The sequence below is a fragment of the Trachemys scripta genome, chromosome 21 (assembly GCF_013100865.1).
Source record: "Trachemys scripta elegans isolate TJP31775 chromosome 21, CAS_Tse_1.0, whole genome shotgun sequence".
NCBI lineage: Eukaryota > Metazoa > Chordata > Testudines > Emydidae > Trachemys > Trachemys scripta.
Window position 1 is genome coordinate 4,140,755 of NC_048318.1, and position 18,926 is coordinate 4,159,680.

Below are 18,926 nucleotides of genomic sequence, written 5' to 3' on the forward strand. Positions count from 1 at the left end.
TGGGCTGCCAGCTCCCTCCTTGTGCCCAGAGCTTCTTGGAAAATCCATCCCCTTAGCTCTATTTAATTCTGAGAAATATTATCTGGGAGTGAGTGGTAAATGGGATTTTTGCAGGCAGTGAATTTTCCATCTTATCAGCTGTCAAGGTGGGGGGGGGAGAATATACAGCTGCAATAAGGGGATGGAGGGGGGCTATGCCATCCATAAATAAAGAGAAACTGAGCCGGTTTGACATTATAAAGTTTGAAGGCCCTCAGGCAACCCAGGTTCGACAAATTCCCCTCTCTGATCATCCCCATTCTGATCCCTGCCTCTCTCTTGCTCTCCTCTGCCACTAAGTGCATCCAGCCAGCACTGCTGCTGTGCGCGAAGCAGAGGGTTTCCTTCCCTTTCCTGCTTTATTTCTTTGTCATCCTGGCATGGCAGAAAGTAGGGCTGACAGCGGGAGGTGACAGCAACTCGGGGACTGTTATATTTTTTGGTTGTCATTGCTCTGAACAGTGCCAAGCCAGCCCGGGCTGCAGGAGGAGAGATCATGCAAAGTTGCAAGATGGTGTCTATAAATACCGTCTGGTTGTTTATCTATGGCTCTGTGAACAGAGCTACAGCATCAATGCCGCTGACAAACCCAGGAGAGGGCTGCAAGGCAAACACTTGAGATGGGGAAGAAAAACTTGGGAAGCTTGATTCTCCTCTCTCCTATGCTGGGAGGACTCCACTTATTTAAGCTGAGTGACTCCCAATATACAGCAGCATGAGGGCTGCGTCAGGTCCTGGGAGTCCTCAGCTACTGGTGAAATATGCCAGCAATACCAACCCTTCTGGAAGTGCTAAGAAGTCAGAAGACAAGCCCTGATCCTGAAATGTAAGGGCTCAGTCCTGCAAAGTGCTGAGCACTTGGGCCCAATTCAACAACACTTAAGCACATGCTTAACTTTAAGCATGCATACCCGCTGACTTTCATGGGGGTAGATCAGGGCTAGGGTGCTCAGCCAGGATGGAGCACGACATACAAAGTAACTTCATTCAAATCAATGGAATTACACTGTTATAAGGGAGATCAGAATCCAGCCTGCAGGGGAGTTGACATTCAGGATCAGACCTCTGCTCCATCTAGTCCTTCACCAACCAGTGGCCAACACCAGAAGCTTCAGAGAAAGATTAAAAAGCTCATAACGCAGCTGGCCATATGTTCAATGCTGCAGATATGAGGGTCTGGGCCAGGAAAGTCTTTTCTAATGCACTACGCATGAGATTTGATTAACCCTCCAACCACTATTACTTCCGGGGTTTGAAATTCTGGAGCCGTTTCTATACCTAGGTACAATATACACCATTAGATCTCTCGCAGGTCCTTATCAGTGGAAGGAACAGAATCCAAGAGCCCTGACTCTGCCCCTGCTCCGTTTTTTAGATCACATCCCTTCCATAAATGCCAAGATTAAGCAACTGTGAAAGATTCTGTGATGCATCGGAATGGATGTTGCTATGCCATGAGATGTGAGTATGCATTGTCTGGCCTGCACAACATGCGGCCCAGTGGCCGCATGCGGCCCGCATGGGCTCACTGTGTGGCCCGCGGGGTGTGAGTAGGCAAGTGGCGGGTGAGGGAGGGGAGCTGAGGAGGCAAGTGGGCGGGCAGTAGCGGGGGGCCAGGTAAGCTGGCGGCAGGGGAGGGGGGCTGAGTAGGTGAGCCAGGGTGGTGGTGGGCTGAATAGGTGAGCTTGGGTGGTGAGGGGCTGAGGAGGCAAGCGGGCGGGCAGTGGCAGGGGGTGAGGAGGCGAGCTTAGGAGGCAAGCGTCAAGTCGGTAGTTGACCTGTTCTACTGATCTGGTCTGGCTCTCATCCCCTCTCCAAGGGTTGCAGCTGTCTGGAGGTACCTGCCTTCCTCGCCTTCCTCATTCACACCTCATTCATTCAACAGGGCAATTGATTACAAAGTGTGTGTGTGAGGGGAGATCTTATTCTACTTCTAGCAAAAAGATATTTTTCTTTTACCTTAATTATACTACCTTAGGGCCAGCTATAACATATTACCAAGGTTCAGTACTGCTGTTTCAGCAGGGCGGCGCTGGGGAAGGAGGGTTTTTTCCCACGGGGTGGGCGGTGCTGGCGGGGGACTCCTGGGGGAGCTGGGCGGCTCTGGGGATTGTTTCGACAGCACTGGGAGGGGGGTTGTTTCCGTGGGGCGGGCAGCGCTGGGGGTGTGTGTTGTGTTTTGGGGGGGCTGGGGGTGGTTTCAGCGGTGCTGGGGGGGGGGTCGGCAGGGCCGGAGGGGGGTTCAGCCCTCAGCTGTTTTCTTTGGAGTAATATGGCCCTTGCCGCTTTACAAGTTGTGCAGGCCTGGATCGATCACATAGAGGAGAGAGAACTGTTCCAGGAGCTCCAATATGGAACCAGTCCAGATCCAAACAAAACCAGTGGTAAAACAAGATCAAGCCCTTAAAACAGGATTGTGAGTCAGCACTACAAATGTTGCCAGCAAAGGACTTCCGAATAACGATGGCTCGCACACTAAGAAATTGGGTTCCATGGTGACCCTGTTAAAAAGATGTGCCTCTTCCATTATGGGAACCATAATTCTGAATCAGTGCATCCCAAGCAACAATCCTTTGCAATTGTATTTGTCTCTCTACTCAGGGTAAGAAATTAGTTATCTCCCTAAAACAAGCAGGCAGTTTCAAATGCAGTATTTGTGTAATTTGCATGCCTCAATAATGTTTTATGTATTATGCTGCTTATAAGCTAAAATGTACATGCACGCTCCTGCAAATTTAGGTAAATTATGAATAAATTAAATCTTATCTAAATAAACAAGTGTCTTTTTGAACAGAAATGCAAGCTGTCATGAATATTTAAGTGGACAAGGATAAATCCTCTTCATACAGTGTTACTTCATAGAGGATTTTCTAGCTTCCTGATTTTTAGTTATAGGAAAAGACGCGGGGGGTGGGGGGGTGGAATTTAGGCCCCACTATTCTCTGGAGGAAACTATCATTGAGAAATCTGGCACTGTAGAACGGGAAGCAAGAACACTTTTCTGGGTAGCTGTCAAAGTAATTTTCTGCAAACTTGGAAGAATCTGTGCAAATCCCTGGGTGAGTTTTGTGGGAAAGGAGTTTGGTTAAAAGATTGGGAGAGTTGGGACAGACACCGTGTGTGAGTGGGTGAGGCTGAAGCTAGGAGAGTCAGAGATGGAAACTTTCAGGGTAGAGTTGCAATGAATGCAATATTTATTTGTGTATTTTTGTGACAAGTGTGTTCAGTGGCTAGACGGAGGCACTAATGGGCTCTGTTCATGGGTCTCCACTGGGTTGACTTGTAACACTGGGCAAGTTGCTGAACTTCTGAGCCTTGCTTTCCACATCTGAGAAGTGGCGATAACCATGAAAATTAGAGTTTGGAGAAGACCTGTTAGATCATCTAGTCCATCCCCTTGCCAGAGCACCACTGTTCCTTACAGTACATCTATAAGTGGTTAGTCTAGCACTTACCTATAACACCAAGGCATGATGAGGGTTAAGTAACGGAACGTTTGTAAAGGGCTCTGAGTTCCTTGGAGAAAAGGAGCTATAGAAGGGAAAAGTATTGTTATCAGCAAGAAATAAATCCTAGATTATCTCTCATCTGGAATTGAATGTTTCTTAAGAATATCCCTTCAGTACTGCAGTAGGCCTGATTAAACCCCGGCTGGTGCGTCAATGAAGCAACATAAGTTGTCCAGAGAAAAGCAGACATGAGGCACAGCAGCAGCTTTGGTATAATAATTTCTAGCCCATCTCTCAGCACTTAGTGTCTTTGGTGTGAGAAATCCAGCTCCTCCCACCACAACCTCCAAAATCTCCATGCGGAAAAGGGGGGAAATGTTGAGGTGGGAAAAAGTGATTTCCAAAATTCAGACAGTGAGCAAAACATCATTAGGTAATTGTGATTATCAGCCTATAAAATTGATGGATGTAGTGAAATGAAGTCATCACTCACCCCTGCTACAGGGCATATTCTGTTAGCAGTGCTCAGGGGTTGGCTGGGCAACCCCAATTACTTTGTTTAGGAGAATGAGCCAGCTAATTACCACATACATTAATTGGACTGTATAGACCCCTTTAATCAGGAGGAGAACTTGATCACTCAGGTGATTGTCATAGGATGAAGAGCCTTTTACCCCTAGGGTCAAATCCATTCTGGATCAGTAATGACCAGAAGCTGTTAGCCTTCTGATGGCTGTGCACTGGCCCCTATGAAAGATTTTTGGTGGTCTCAGTCCAACTCCCAGACAAAATGATTTCCACATAAAAACAAGTGCCTCAATGGATGCCATGTTCACAGGCACCTGTGAAGGAACTAAGGTGGGTAAGATGGAGAGAAAAGACAGTTACCTTTTCCATAACTGATGTTCTTCAAGATATGTTGCTCATGTCTATTCCACAATAGGTGTGCGTGCTCACCAAGTGCACTGGTGTCAGAAATTTTTCCCCTAGCAGTACCTGTAGGGGAGTGCCCCTAGCGACCTCTGAAGTGGCGCTTCCATGGCGCGGTATAAGGGGCGCTGCGCACTTCCCCCACCCTCAGTTCCTTCTTGCCAGACAACTCCGACAGAAGGGAAGGAGGGCGGGATGTGGAATAGACATGAGCAACACATCTCGAAGAACACCAGTTACGGAAAAGGTAACTGTCTTTTCTTCTTCAAGTGATTGCTCATGTGTATGCCACAGTAGGTGATTCCAAGCTATATCTGTTGGAGGTGGGTAGGAGTTCACAAACTCTCGGGATGGAGCACAGCCCTGCTGAATCTGGCGTCCTCCCTGGTTTGGGAGAAGATTGCATAATGTGAGGTAAAAGTGTGAACTGAAGACCACGTAGAAGCCCTACGAACGTCCTGGATGGAGACATGGGCCAAAAAGGCAGCCGACGAGGCCTGCGCCCTAGTTGAGTGGGCCCTCACAATTGACAGTGGGGGGATTCCCGCCAGGCCATAACAGGTATGGATGCACAATATGATCCAGTTGGAGAGCCACTGAGTGGAGATCGGCCGACCCTTCATGCGTTCAGCCGAGGCGATGAACAGCTGCGAGGACTTTCTGAACAGTTTTGTCTGCTCCATTTTCTGTACAGATCTATTTAAATCATCTATCCTGAGTCCCATTCCAATGCCCTACTCACCCCCTCTCACCACTGCCTTGCTATATGATAGATAAACTAGATCCGTCACAAGCATAAGTCAGAGGAACTGCATTGATGTTAATGGAGCTCTGCTAATTCACACAGATCTGACCTTGCAGCTCCTTTGAAGTCAATGTCAAAAGGCCAATCTGCACAAGATGAGCAGTCACAACCAGGCTCCAGTCCTCTAAATCCAGTACTTCCTTTAATTCACGTCTACTAACAATGTGCTTATAGGCATTTGTCAGTTTCTCCCATTAGTGTTCTGAGTATCTCATTTTTGTGTCCACAAGTGACCTTGTGTTTGTGTCATGGAAGTCTACGGGGGTTAGCCAAATGGGCCTCCGTGAGTCACTGGTGTCACACTGGAGTTCTGAGCGACTGTATATTGCAGGTGTATCATTTAAACGTGTATAACATGCACTGTTATAATTAATGCATGTGTTATTAGGAGATAATGTCTGCACCACATGAGTATACAGTGCAGCAACAAGTGCCATTTGGGGATGGTGAAACGCCGACGCAACACTGAGCCACTTAATGAATCTCAAAAGCCATTTGCTGGAAGTGTACCCTGGTGCCAAAGACATTAGTGCTGTGCGCTGCTGAGAGAACAACTCCCACCCAAGGACAGCCAATGCGGGAAAGCTTCCTGTCTGGGAAGATTTGGAACTGTCATCACCCTCCCAGCAGGGGGCGATGTGGGGGTAGACATTCAGGGTTGCAGTCCATGCTGTGGCTAAACATCAGAGCTGTCAGTCTGGGGCTTTTCTCCATTACCAAATTCACTAAACATACATAAATATTTATAAAGTATGTTTTTTGGTATCTATAAAGCAGTGATACTCAAACCTCAGTGGTTCAGGAGCCAAATTAGCGATCAACATTATACAAAAGAGCCACTGTAACGTAAATTCATTGTTTCATTTACTATGATTTAGTTGGTGTGGTCCTGCTTTGAGCAAGGGATTGGACTAGATCACTGGTTCTCAAACTAGGGACGCTGCTTGTTCAGGGAAAGCCCCTGGTGGCAGGCCGGGCCGGTTTGTTTACCTGCCATGTCCGCAGGTTTGGCCGATCGCAGCTCCCACTGGCCGCAGTTCGCCACTCCAGGCCAATGGGGGCTGCAGGAAGGGCGGCCAGCACATCCCTTGGCCCGCACCACTTCCTGCAGCCCCCATTGGCCTAGAGCGGTGAACCGCGGCCAGTGGGAGCCACAATCGGTCGAACCTGCTGACGCAGCAGGTAAACAAACCCACCCGGCCTGCCACCAGGGGCTTTCCCTGAACAAGCGGCAGCCCTAGTTTGAGAACCACTGGACTAGATGACCTCCTGAGGTCTCTTCCAACCCTAATATTCTATGATTCTATAGTACTATATTTACACAGTCTGATGGACAATATTTAGTTTTTATATATTTATATATTATTCTCAAAACAAATAAGCTAATAACTTAGTGCAAGTTGATAGCTTAATTAGTAATAACATAATAAAAGCATCCCGATTGGTTAACAACATAGACTGGTTAATAATTAAATCACACAGTGTTTTAATATCACGTGCTGCAAGGAGCCACAGTAGACAACGGAGCCGTGTTCTGGAGCCCTTCTCTGACTTCAGTGGAGCCACTCCAGATTTACAACCCAGACCTGACTCAGAACCATAAAGTCAAAGTGCTTGATATTCTTATGAGACGGTATTTGAAAAAGTGGAAAGCACAAACACATTCACCTGTTACTTACATTTCAGAACTGACCTGGCCCCATTTGCTAATTGCCAGAGTAAGCCCAATCCAGAAAGTTTGGATCCAAACTTTCTCAACGCTTGGGAGAGATTGGCTCTAGGGGCTCTGTTGTTTATCAGTGTATGTCTTCACTACCCGCCGGATCGGCAGGTAGTAATCGATCTATCGGGGATTGATTTATCGCGTCTTGTCTAGACACGATAAATCAATCCCCGAATGCGCTCCCATCGACTCCGGAACTCCACCAGAGCGAGAGGTGGAAGCGGAGTCGACGGGGGAGCCGCGGCCGTCGATCCACCACCGTGAGGACCCAAGGTAAATAGATCTAAGATACGTCGACTTCAGCTACGCTATTCTCATAGCTGAAGTTGCGTATCTTAGATCGATCCGCCCCTAATGTAAACCAGCCCTCAGAGACATCCTCTTTGTATGAGGGAATAGCTTTTTCTTTCCCTTTATTTAAATAATTCCACAATGCCCAGTGGTGAGTGCTTCGGAAACAGTAAGGAATTTATCCTTCCAGCAGCACCAGGATGCTGGGAATTATCCACATTTTACAGATGGGCCAGATTGTCAAAGGGATTTATGCACCGAAAGATACAAATAGGCACCTCGTAGGATTTGCATAAACACATAAGAGGGTTGTGAACTCTGTACCACCTAACTCCCATTAAAATCAATGTGATTTGAGTGCCTAACCTGTTGAAAATTTTACCAGGTGTCTGAATGCTTTTGAAAATCTGGCCCAGAGAGAAAAAGCGCAAGATTGCATATCCCTTAATCATGCTTATGAGTGACTAGTCCCATAAATAGCCCCCCTGAAGCCAAGAGGTCTGATCAGGAGAATAGAAACATGCCCATCAGTGCTTTGTCTGACATCACACAGAAAACCGGTGGTAGAGCTGATAACTGAAGCCAGATCGCCTCGGCTACTTGTCCGGCACTTAGGCCACTAACCAACCCTCCTTCAACTTCTCCAGCCTATCCCAGCTACTCTTCCTACTAGGCCCTGTAATGAGACAGCATATTTGTTCCCTTGTCAACATGCTTTGTTGTTACACACCCAAGCAGATGACTTTGCTGTAGGATGGAGCAGGAGAAGGCAATGGGTGACAGGAGTTGAAAAAGAAAAAAAAAATCCTATTCAAACCACAATGTTCTGAAATAACAGCCAAGGGGTGGCAGAAAACGCCTGGCCGAATGAATTGATGCTTTCCCCCCCGCCTCCCCCTTCTTTTTTTTTAAACAAATGTTCTCTTCTTTCAAGTTTGTTCCAATGTGAAAGTAAAAGAGGAGGAAGAAAAAAAAAGAGAAAAATCCTTCTTTAAGGTCTATTGGCTTGTCAGATTTTAGCCTTTAAATCAAAGCGATTTTTGGAGTCTTGCTAGAGCAAAGAAGCTTATGAAATTGGTACAATTGGATTTTTTTTCCCTTTTGGTGCATTCATGTAACTTACAAAATGTGGAATGCGTTTTTTCTCAGGTTGAGACATGGGGTACCAAGACCAGAGCCTCTCAGTCCACTGAAGTTAATAGAGCTTTACTCCGAGTAGGAACTCAGTTGAAACTATTCACACTTTGGATTCTATAGCCCCCACCCCTCCACAGAATCTGGGCACCTGGCATACACTAATGAATGTCTCTCCAAAGAGCCCTGGGTGGTTGGGAAGCATCATCATCCACATTTTACAGATGAAGAAACTGAGCTGGTCTCTGTAGGAACACACAGGGCACGTCTATAATTAAAATGTTGCAGTGATGCAGTTGCGCCGCTGTAGCACTTTAATGAAGATGCTCTAAGCCGATGGGAGAGCACTCTCCCATTGGCGTGGTTAATCCATCTCCCCGAAAGGCGGTAGCCATGTTGACAGGAGATGCTCTCCCGGCACCCAATGCTGTCTACATATGGGGTTAGGGCAGTATAACTGCATCGCTCAAGGGTGTGGATTTTTCACACCCCCAAGGGATATAGTTATATCAATATAGGTCTGTAGTACAGACCAGATTTGAGGAATGTTAATCTAAATTAAAGATGTGAATTTGAAGTGTATTAGTTAAACTGCATTAAACGCCTGTGTAAACACCCTTATTGAGATATGCCTACGCTACAAGTGCTGCATCTACACCGCTGTAGCACTGCAGTGTAGACACTTACTAAGGTGACAGAAGGGCTTTTTCCTTCATTCTAATAACCCCCCTCCCCCAAAGAGCAGTAGCTAGGCCAACAGGAGAATTCTTCTGTTGACTTAGCTGCATCTCCAATGGGAGCTCTTTTTGAGAACCCAGGCCTAAGTGACTAATCCTAGGTCACACAAACATTAAGGGGGTGAACCCACATTCTCAGACCTGCAGCACAAGAACACCCTGCCTCAGAAGCTGAGCTGATAATAGGTGTCTAAACTGAGAATGCAACATGTGCCTATGGGAGGGCATAAAAAGGGCAAGGCTGTGCTTGCAGGGAGTGTGACTGCATACAAAAGTGTCTGAGCATGCACAATTGCTCATCTCACATACACAGTCACAAGTGGTGCATGTGTGTGATTCATGAACATAGTTAACTCTTTGCAACCTTCCAAATGCATATTCTACAGTCACACAATGTAGGGTGCCAACGCTGGAAGAAGTAGCCCCATCTACCCACTTTCCACCTGGAGATTTTTTTTTTTTCTTTTTTTTTGTTATCAGTTGGCAATTTCCATCCATAAACCCCAAGGAAATGAAGTCTGATAATGAAAGTGCTGACACAACCATAGCAATAGAGTGGTACCGTGAGGAGCAGTGGAATGGGTCTCTCAGGAAAGCAGTTTAGATCGTTCCTTCTTATCCGTTTTTGTCCCCCGTGACATTTAATCAATCAAGCTAAGTTGGGAGCGGGCTCTGAGAAAATTCTTAAAGATGCCTTCCATTTACTCACTGCTGCCATGAAAAACAAATTTAAACAGTGGGGAGGGAGGCCAAGGGAAAACGAATGAAATAGGTTAAGAGGGGGAAATGAGCAACCCAAATAAGAGTAGCCTTTATTTAAAAATATCTACTTGAGAAGTCTAATCACAGAGCACTCAGCTGTGAGGTCTATCCATTATCAAGAGACTGACAACACATACTAGTAGCCAGTCTGGGAACTTTACTTAATAAATCAAAGCTGACAAGCTCTCCCAAACTGATATAAAAAGGCTCTTTAATGTCTGTGACCTGCATAAGTTTTATTCATTTTACTTTCTGAAATAATAGATGAATAGCAATCGAAAACAATCTACTCTCCTCAAGTGGGAGCCATATGTCTTTATTTTTCAAGAGGGGTAGAGAGGCTGGGGCTGAAGGAGCAATTCCCTGAGGGTGGCAGCACATGGAAGACGGGGTATATGCAGATTACAGATGTGAGGAGGGCAGGGCTGTAAATGAGTACATCCTCCGGGGTGGGCAGGTTCAAACTGAGGCGTTTATATGCAAGCAGGGCTATACCAAGTGCATCTGTGAGAAAGAATGGCTTGGTGATAAAAGAACTGGACTCAGGAGAACCAGGTTCAATTCTTGGCTCTTCCAGACTTCATCTGGCTAAATTAGCTAGTCTCTCTACTTTCCCAGGGATGGTTAGGGACATTGTGATGTGCTCCCATAGAGGGATCAGAGCCATGTAACTTGTCTCTTTCACCAACGGAAGTTGATTCAATAAAAGATATTACCTCACCCACCTCCTCTCTCTCTCTCAATGCTGATACCTAGGTAGGCTGATAGAAAGCCACCAGCTCTGAGTAGTTCATTGCCTTAGGAAATCTCTCTCTCCAATCATCTATTGGATGAACGTCTACCTGACAGTCACCATGTTTACATCTCTACATAATCTAAACTGCACTGAAGATGTCATTCCTTCCCCAAAGAGAAGAATCCTTGGGTTTTTTCCTCACTCAGTTCAGGGTATGTATGTGTGAAGAATAGGCTAGGAATGTTAATTTTAGCTTCCTAAATATCATCAAATGTGCACCCTTAACTTCTAGAGATGGGTCTTTCGCAATCTGGTCTACAGAGTCCCTACACCATGTAGACGCCAAACTCACCCCTTCTGAGGGTTTGGCTTTGTTCACAAACAAAAATAAGATCACAAAGTTTCATTAAAACCATCTCCCTTGATGCGGCTGCTCCTAGGGCTCCTCCCTCAACCCAGCTTAGCACACACCTTAGATCCTCTTCCCAGAGACCCACTTACCCTACCTTATATCCAGGTGAGGTAATGAACTACCTGCCTCAATGAGTCACTTAACTCTTGCTTAGCACGATAAGCAACTACTAACAGGGTGGGTTGTTCCCTGTTCCAGGGTCTGAATTACATCCCTGGATCTGCACATTGTAGAGCTTTATAGTTGTTTGATTTCAGATTTGAACTTCCCTGATATTATTCGGCTCAAAATCAAAACCCTGGATCCCAACATGCTCATAGTTTTTGGATGTGGATTCAAATCTGCAACTCTACCCGCTCCTTGGTAACCAGCCTTTGCTGATTTCACATGGAAATTCATTACCTGTACTAACACAGTCTGTTAATGTGATAGAATGTACCCATGTCCACATCCTATACACTATTGTAATAATTTTTGTACAAAGTATGCCTGTGAGGTATTATTTGAAAACTCATAATTTGTTGGTCATTATTGTCCTGGTTAAATATGTGTGGCAACATTGCATGTGAAGTTATAAAATACCCCTATATAATGTTATTAACATGTTCTAAAACCCACAGCTTTGCCCAAACAGAAGTTGGCAAACATGTCTGTCCTAAACAAAGGATGTGTACTCTACTTAATTTGCATTGAAGCAGTAAACAGAGTTATTAAGTGGTAAGGGAAGCTAAGAAAGCTCAAACAGGTGAGGAAAAAACAGCAGGGAATATCCTTCCACACAGATTGTGTCTCTCCTGGTACCCAGCTGGACAAATTTTTCAAGAACGGGGCTGAAACTATAAAAAGGAGGGACAAACACCCCAATGCACCCCCTCCCTCTCCCTGCCCATCATCTTCCCGGTACATGAAGCAACAAAGGAAGCCTTCATTGGATTCTGGGAGAGGGATCTTGACATACAGAGTTTGGCCAGAAAGATTGCTGAAAGCATGTGGTGAGAAACTTTGCTTGAAACTGATATAGTTTGTTTGTTAAGCTAGATATTAGTAAATGTCTTATATTTATTGTTTTTATAACCATTTCTGACTCATTACTTGTATTCACTTAAAATCTCTCTCTTTGTAGTTAATAAACTTGTTTTATTGTTTTATCTAATCCAGTGTGTATAAATTGAAGAGTCTGGGAAACTCCACTTGAGGTGACAAGTTGTATGCATATTATTCTTTTAAAGACATAACAGACTTAATATAATTTGTATTGTACAGAAGACAGCTGGGCAGTACAGGACATATATTTCTAAGGAAAAATCTAAGACTGGAAGTGTATTGGGGTCACCCTGCAGTGTAACCAAAGGCTAGTGACCGCTAGAGTGTTACACAAGTGTGGCTGGCAGGCTGCAGTGACACCCAGACACTCAGGTTAGGGCTTACGTGCCGGGAGGCTCTTTGTAAGTGGTCCAGGTGGGAGCTACTTCAGCAAGGCATTGAAAGGCACCCAAGGTTACAGCTGCTCATTAGTCTGGATTGTACTTTGGTATGTCACAGTTAACCACTCTCATTGTGTGAAGAAAGCTCTCTCCCACTTGAATTTGGCAATGATTCCAAGTGGCCTTGGGGAATTGTCAGACTCTGCTAAGGAATCCCTGCCAATGGGCATCTCTCACATTCAGCCTTTTCATGGGGGATTCTACCAAGTTCTTACGAAAGGGGAACTGAACTTTAGCTAAAGTGATGAGAGTTTCCAGGACACAGATAATTCCAGGCTCACCCCAAAAGGCCTGCATTATAAATGAAGACACTCCATCTAATTAGGGGCATTATTCTTAGGAAAGACTTAGCAAGCACTGCTTTACAGTTAGTAGAAACCCTTTGGCAACACAAATTAACAGCATCCCTGGCACTGTTGTTAGTTTTAAAAAAAAGTTTTTCAACTGCTATCATTTCTGATCAAATTATGTATATTGCACAATGGCAAAAAGGAAGCTTAAACTGCTCCGTATGCGTCTCTGCTCCTACCTCAGCTCTCGGCTTTCAGGAGAAATAAGGTTTGATCTTTTCAAATGTAAATTAAGCAATTTGCAAAATATGTATTTTGGCATATAGGCAAGTTGGCGTTAAAAACAAACTGGGGGTTTATTGGATTCCATGAACCACCATCTAACAGAGTTATCCGAGGCCCATAATTTTCAGCTTTAATGAGAAGGGACTCTTTTCACTTACGATAATAATGGCCGCTCTCCTATGGTTTGAGCCAGGCATCCTTCTCCCATCACTTCCTGGCAGGCTGGGATCAGCAGAAACAGAAAGGCAGAGGCTTGATTCCAATGGCCTGACCCACCAAATCCCATTGAAATGAATGGAAGCTTTTCAATTGATTTCAGTGGGTATTGGATCAGTTCCTGGATGCAGGAGGTTGGGGTGGCTGGTTTGCACTCAATAGGAATCTTCACCTAAAACTCTAATCAAGCCAAAACTGAACTTTCTTTTGAGGTTCAAAAAGAAAATTGTGGATAATTTTATATTCCATATTATTTTTCTATGGCCTTCTGCAAGCGTTAGCTCTGGGAGCAACAGTGCTAAAATGCTGACTACAGCACTTTTCATCTGCACAGCACCTATAAACGTTAATTAAACCCCCTCCTCTACACCTCTAAGAGAGAGGCTGCCATACCTGTTTAACAGTCAGGAAAGCAGAGGCAGGAAGGTTAAGTAATTTGCCCAGGACTAGGGTACATCTGCACTGCAATAAAACACCCGCAGTGTCAGCTGAGGTTTGGGGGCTATAAAATTGCAAGTGTAGACATCCAGGCTCAGGCTGGAACCAAGGCTCTGTGAACTGCCCCCCATCATGGGGTCCCAGAGCTCTGATATCTCCCTTGCAATGTTATAGCCCCACAGCCCAAGTCCAAGTCAGATGACACAGGCCAACCACGGGTGTTTGACTGCAGTGTAGACATATCCCCACTGACCATCTGAGGATCTCAACACCTAATGAAGTGACTCTCACAGAACCTCTCCTAGGAAGGTGTCATTCCCATCATGTTACAGATGAGGGAACATCTGGCACAGAGAAGTCCCAAGACTTGCTCAAGGCAGTAGCAGGGCCAAAAAAAGACATTAGGAGTCCTGACTTTCAGTCCCCGGTTGTAACCAGTGGATGTAACGGTCACATTGAAAGCAATGTTCATATGACTCCTCATTGCTCTTGACAATGAGTTTTGATGTCCCCTATTCCCACCCTGCCGCCCCACCCTGATTTGCCAAGGGCAGAATCCTTGCCTCATCACTAGAGAGTCACTGCACTTAATTCTTTACAGAAACTCCTACTGGAAGTTTTAGGAGATTGTCATAAGCTCGAAAGGGCAACCTGCCTAGTCTTTGGATGGAAAAATGGCTGCTGTGCGATACAAGATGCTCTGAGGGAAAGAGTCTCAGCATCAGAGCCTCCACCCCCCGAGAAGTGGTCCACAGCCATTTCTGCTACAGCAGTGATGTATACAAGGGTAGCTCAGAGGAATCCAAGGTGTTTCCCCACTGCTAGCCCTTGCGTAGGGAGGGGAGTTATACTTTTTTCCCCTACTAGTGCTACGAGGACAGGTGGTAGGGGATGACGAGTCAGGCATGACAGGGTGGCTTGGTTTAAACAGTTGTATGCTGTTACCAACGAGACATGGGTGAGGTAAAATCTTGTACTGGACCAACCTCCGCAAGTGAAGGAGACAAGCTTTTGAGCTTACACAGGGCTCTTCTTCAGGTTTGGGAAAGGTCTGAGAGCTCGAAAACTTGTCTCTTTCACCTACAGAAGTTGATCTAATAAAGACATTACCTCCCTTACCTTGTCTCTCTAATATCCTGGGACCGACACGGCTACAACAACACTGCAAATTGCTAACAGAAGCACTTTCCATCTCATCACAAGAGGGATCCATTTTAGCAGCTGCAATTGGGGTTCTAGGATTCTGCTATTCAGCGACTACCAGCTCTGTCCTGCTTCCTGGGTCATTTGATCTCTTGGCTCTGACCTCAAATAAGATCAGCGTAATCAGGGGAAGAAAAGCAAAGGCAGGGGCATTATGCATGGGTGGGCCTGCTAGATGGATATGGCGCACTGCCTGCGTTTCAGGGATAGACTGCCTCCCCACTGAACTGCAGACAGGAAATTGGGCTGCCTGATGACAGCTGAGATGCAGAGCTTTATTAAACACGATACCAGGAGGTATTGTATCTCCTAAACCATCTCAGTTACTGAGTTATTTATAGGAGCGGATTGCAGCCTTCCTCCAGTGACACGCTGCTCAGATGCAAGGCACTGGCTTTCCCTCTGGTGAGTGCTCCAGGCACTCGCAGCCGTACGGCACACAGTGATGCTGCTGACTGGAAAATTAGCTGCAGCTGCAGACTTGAATGGCCTGGCTGGGAGTCTCTGAATAGCTTATGCATCCCATGGGGACCTAGGGTGAAAGATCAAAGCAAGGAACACTCAACCCCACACTGCATCTAGCAGGGACCATCAACACTGCCAGCACCAGACTCTCCATAGGGGGATGGAGAGAAGAAGCCATGCCACTGTTTCTCCAGCACCAGCCAGCAGAGGGCATCAAACCCCTTTGGGGCAGAGTGGCAACTCCCAAGGTCTGCAGGAGGCACCATCTTTCCCGGGAGCTTCATCTGGACAGCTCAGCTCTGCCCATACCCATCTTGGAGTTGCACCTGTAGGCCCCAGTCCAGTCCTTCCCCAGCAATTGGCTTACAAGGAAACAGAGCCATGCACCGAGCTTGCTAACCAGCTTGAGGCACCAGGTTGGCCTGTTGTACCAGACACATTTTATTTCTCCTTCACGCAGTCTGCTCCCACCCGGTGCAAGTGCCTTTCCTTCTGCACCCCACACTACCTGGCACAGCCTCTGTAATCTCTCCATGTCATGGATGCCACAACAGTCCTTTCAAAATCAGATCTGAAAACCCATCCTCCTTTCCCTTCCACCCTTCGCTGCCTGTATAAGAGCTGTGGGGCAAGAAGCATTAGAACACACACTGCAAAGCTCAACTGCAACCTGGCGCGTCTATTGCACTTTCTGTCCAAAGATCCTGAGGCACCCCAGAGAAAGGCACCATTGTCCCCATTAAATACATGGGGAACCCAAGCCACAGAGAGGCTGAGAGCCAAGTCCAGGGTCACACAGGAACTCAGATACAGCTGGTACAAAAGGGGTTTTGCTAGAAAGTGCATTTGTAGCTCATCGGTGACATGTAGTTTCGTAAAACGTGCCGTGGAGAGAATCAGGCAGACGCGGCCAGGGAGGGAAGGAGATTAGCAGGTAACGTGTTGAGAGATGGCGATTCAGTGGCTCAGCAGAGGGGAGGATTTCTAAATAAGGAAGCCGAGCAAAAATGGAAGAGCTCCTGACACCATCGTCCCTTGCAAGGCAGAATCTTGGAGAGGGGCAGGGATGATGCCAAGATTAGAGGAGCAACGCAGAATTGCTGAGGGGCTGGGGGTTATGGAGACAGGAAAGGAGAGGAGGACCCAAACATCTGTGTAATGCTATAACTTTGTTCCAATGAGCTTAAAGCTAAATCATGTATAGAAGGAATGGGAAAGGCCCAGGAGCTAAACTCTGGAGTGATGTCAGGAGATATAAGTTAGAGACCCTCAGACTTCCTTAGGCTTACGTACACTCACCGACTCATGTGAAAAGGGGAATAAGATGAGGGAACATAGTCTATGTCCATTATACAAGCACTATAGCAGCACAGTTTCAGTGCTGTCAGCCTCTGTACCTGAGCAATGGTAGCTACGTTGATGGAAGAATTCTTCCATCGGTCCAGCAATGTCTAGACAGGAGTTAGGTTGGCTTAACTATGGTGCTCAGGGGCGTGACTTTTTTCACATAACTGAATGGTGTAGCTATGATGACCTAAATTTTAAGATTAGACCAGGCTTTATGCCCTGAGGAGCCAGAAAGAGGTGCAAGGAGCTGCAGGTTGTGAAAGAGAGGTGAGGCTAATTTATTGGAAATAGTCTTATACCCTCCTGTCAAATGCTTTCCTTGCTGCCCTCCTCCCACCTGTCCCTTCTGTGCTAGCCCAACCTGGGCTCCATTAGAATCTCTGGATGACATTGAGAAGGGATGTGTAAGGGGTTTGTCTGTACAGTTACACGTTCCCAACAGGGTGTGACTGGTGAGACAGACCAGGAGGGGAGGGGAAAAGGGGCGAGCAATACACTCAGACACATGGATTTTGGCTCTATGGCACAATTGAGAGAGCCTATGAAAAGTCCAGACCCCAGGAGAGCAGGTATAGATGGGTAGGGAGTCAGTCAGAGTGATGGAGCACAGAGAGAGGGGATGTGCCATTCCTGGAGCGAGTCACCCAGCAGAAGTTTTCTTTCAGGAGTGATCACCATTTTCAGGCTGGATGAGGTAACAACCTGGCTTAACTCCACACCACGAAGATCCTTAAGGTCAGATGTGAACCATCAGGACTACGGAGAGCTGCTGGCACTGTGAACCTATACACACGGGAAGCTATTTTAAGCCAGGCCCCATTAGCATGGCCATGGATGCTCCCAGATCTCTTCAATAGTAAAATGAATATCAATAAAGCATTAATGAATGATTTTCCCAGCTCCACGGAGTCTTACTGGAAATAAAACCTGACATCTCTTATGGCATTGATGACCTCTCATTTACCGGCTCACGCACACTGACAGATAACCAATAGTGTCTGCCTTCCACTCGCCTCCCAAAATAGATGGATTTCTCCAGGGTTGTTAAGCCATGTCTGGGTTTCAGCTCACATTTTAGATCGTCTCCAAAGGCTTTGAATCCTGGCAAAGGAATATTCAAGCCCTTTCCGTTTTCACTATCTAGAGAGATGGCTAATGCTTGCCGACTGAAGTCCTGGAACGCAAGGGCAGAAGTCAGACCAAGGCAGAGCTGTCACAGGTGGAAAGGGGACTATAGATAAACAAGTATTGTGGCCTATTGAACTCCACCACCTTGGAGGTCTAATTTTGCTCACTGCATGTTGTTACAGACTGTGCTGCCTATGTCTTCTGCACTGGCAGTGAATGGTGGTTACTACAGCTCACAGGGCTGTGTGGCAAAAGCCATCTGCATAGCCAGAGATTAGCCTGCCATGATCTCCCAAACCTGTGTGGAACCCTACATCTCAATACATGCAACTCACCGGACACTTAGTTTGATTATGCTCTCCAAATTTTCCCCCACTCACCTCACTCTCTTTCTTTAACCCTCCCCATGTTGCTCTCTGATAATAGCAAAGAGTGGCTCCAGTGGTCCCCTGATGCACAATACAGCACAGGAAAAACAACAGGTGAAACCCTTGTCTATCAAAGTCAATGGGAGTTTTGCTGTTGGCTTCAATGGGACCTGGATTTCACCCCACGCACTAAAGCTGAGCCAACACCAGGGAGCGGCTGTTACCCCAAGCATGCATGTAGAATAGAAAAGCTAGGAGCAAGCTCCCAAGTATCATGCTGAATATACAACAAGTGAAGCAACAGACAAAGAGTGAAGAACATCGAGTGCAGACTACACGTCCCGAGAGCTTGGATAATTATCTTACTGGCCAAGACCAAAGACCCATCTGCCAAAATGCATTTGAAGACTAAGCAGGCTCTCAGGCTATGGGTAACCCAAGCCCATAGCAATCAGGGCTTCACCAAGAAGTGCGGAACATGCAGGTTGTTTTCTCTCTGCACGTTGCTGAACCCCAGGCATTGCCAGGTACTGATGCTTCTAGTGAAAACTTTAGCTTTCCTCCAGCCCACAGCACCACCGCCTATTTGTGTGGGGTGATGTTGTGAAGGGAAAAAAGTCCTTCTCCAACACTTCAGGGTAGTAACTTCTGGTGGTTATGGAAGGAAGGCTGACTTCATGGCTA

At 46.3% G+C, this 18,926-nt stretch overlaps 1 protein-coding gene across 2 annotated transcripts in view; it reads right to left on the reverse strand.

The window, feature by feature from the left end:
- The window catches only part of KIRREL3 (kirre like nephrin family adhesion molecule 3), a 708,943-nt gene that overhangs the window by 567,479 nt on the left and 122,538 nt on the right, over positions 1-18,926 (reverse strand). The gene's annotated exons all lie outside the window — the stretch shown is intronic.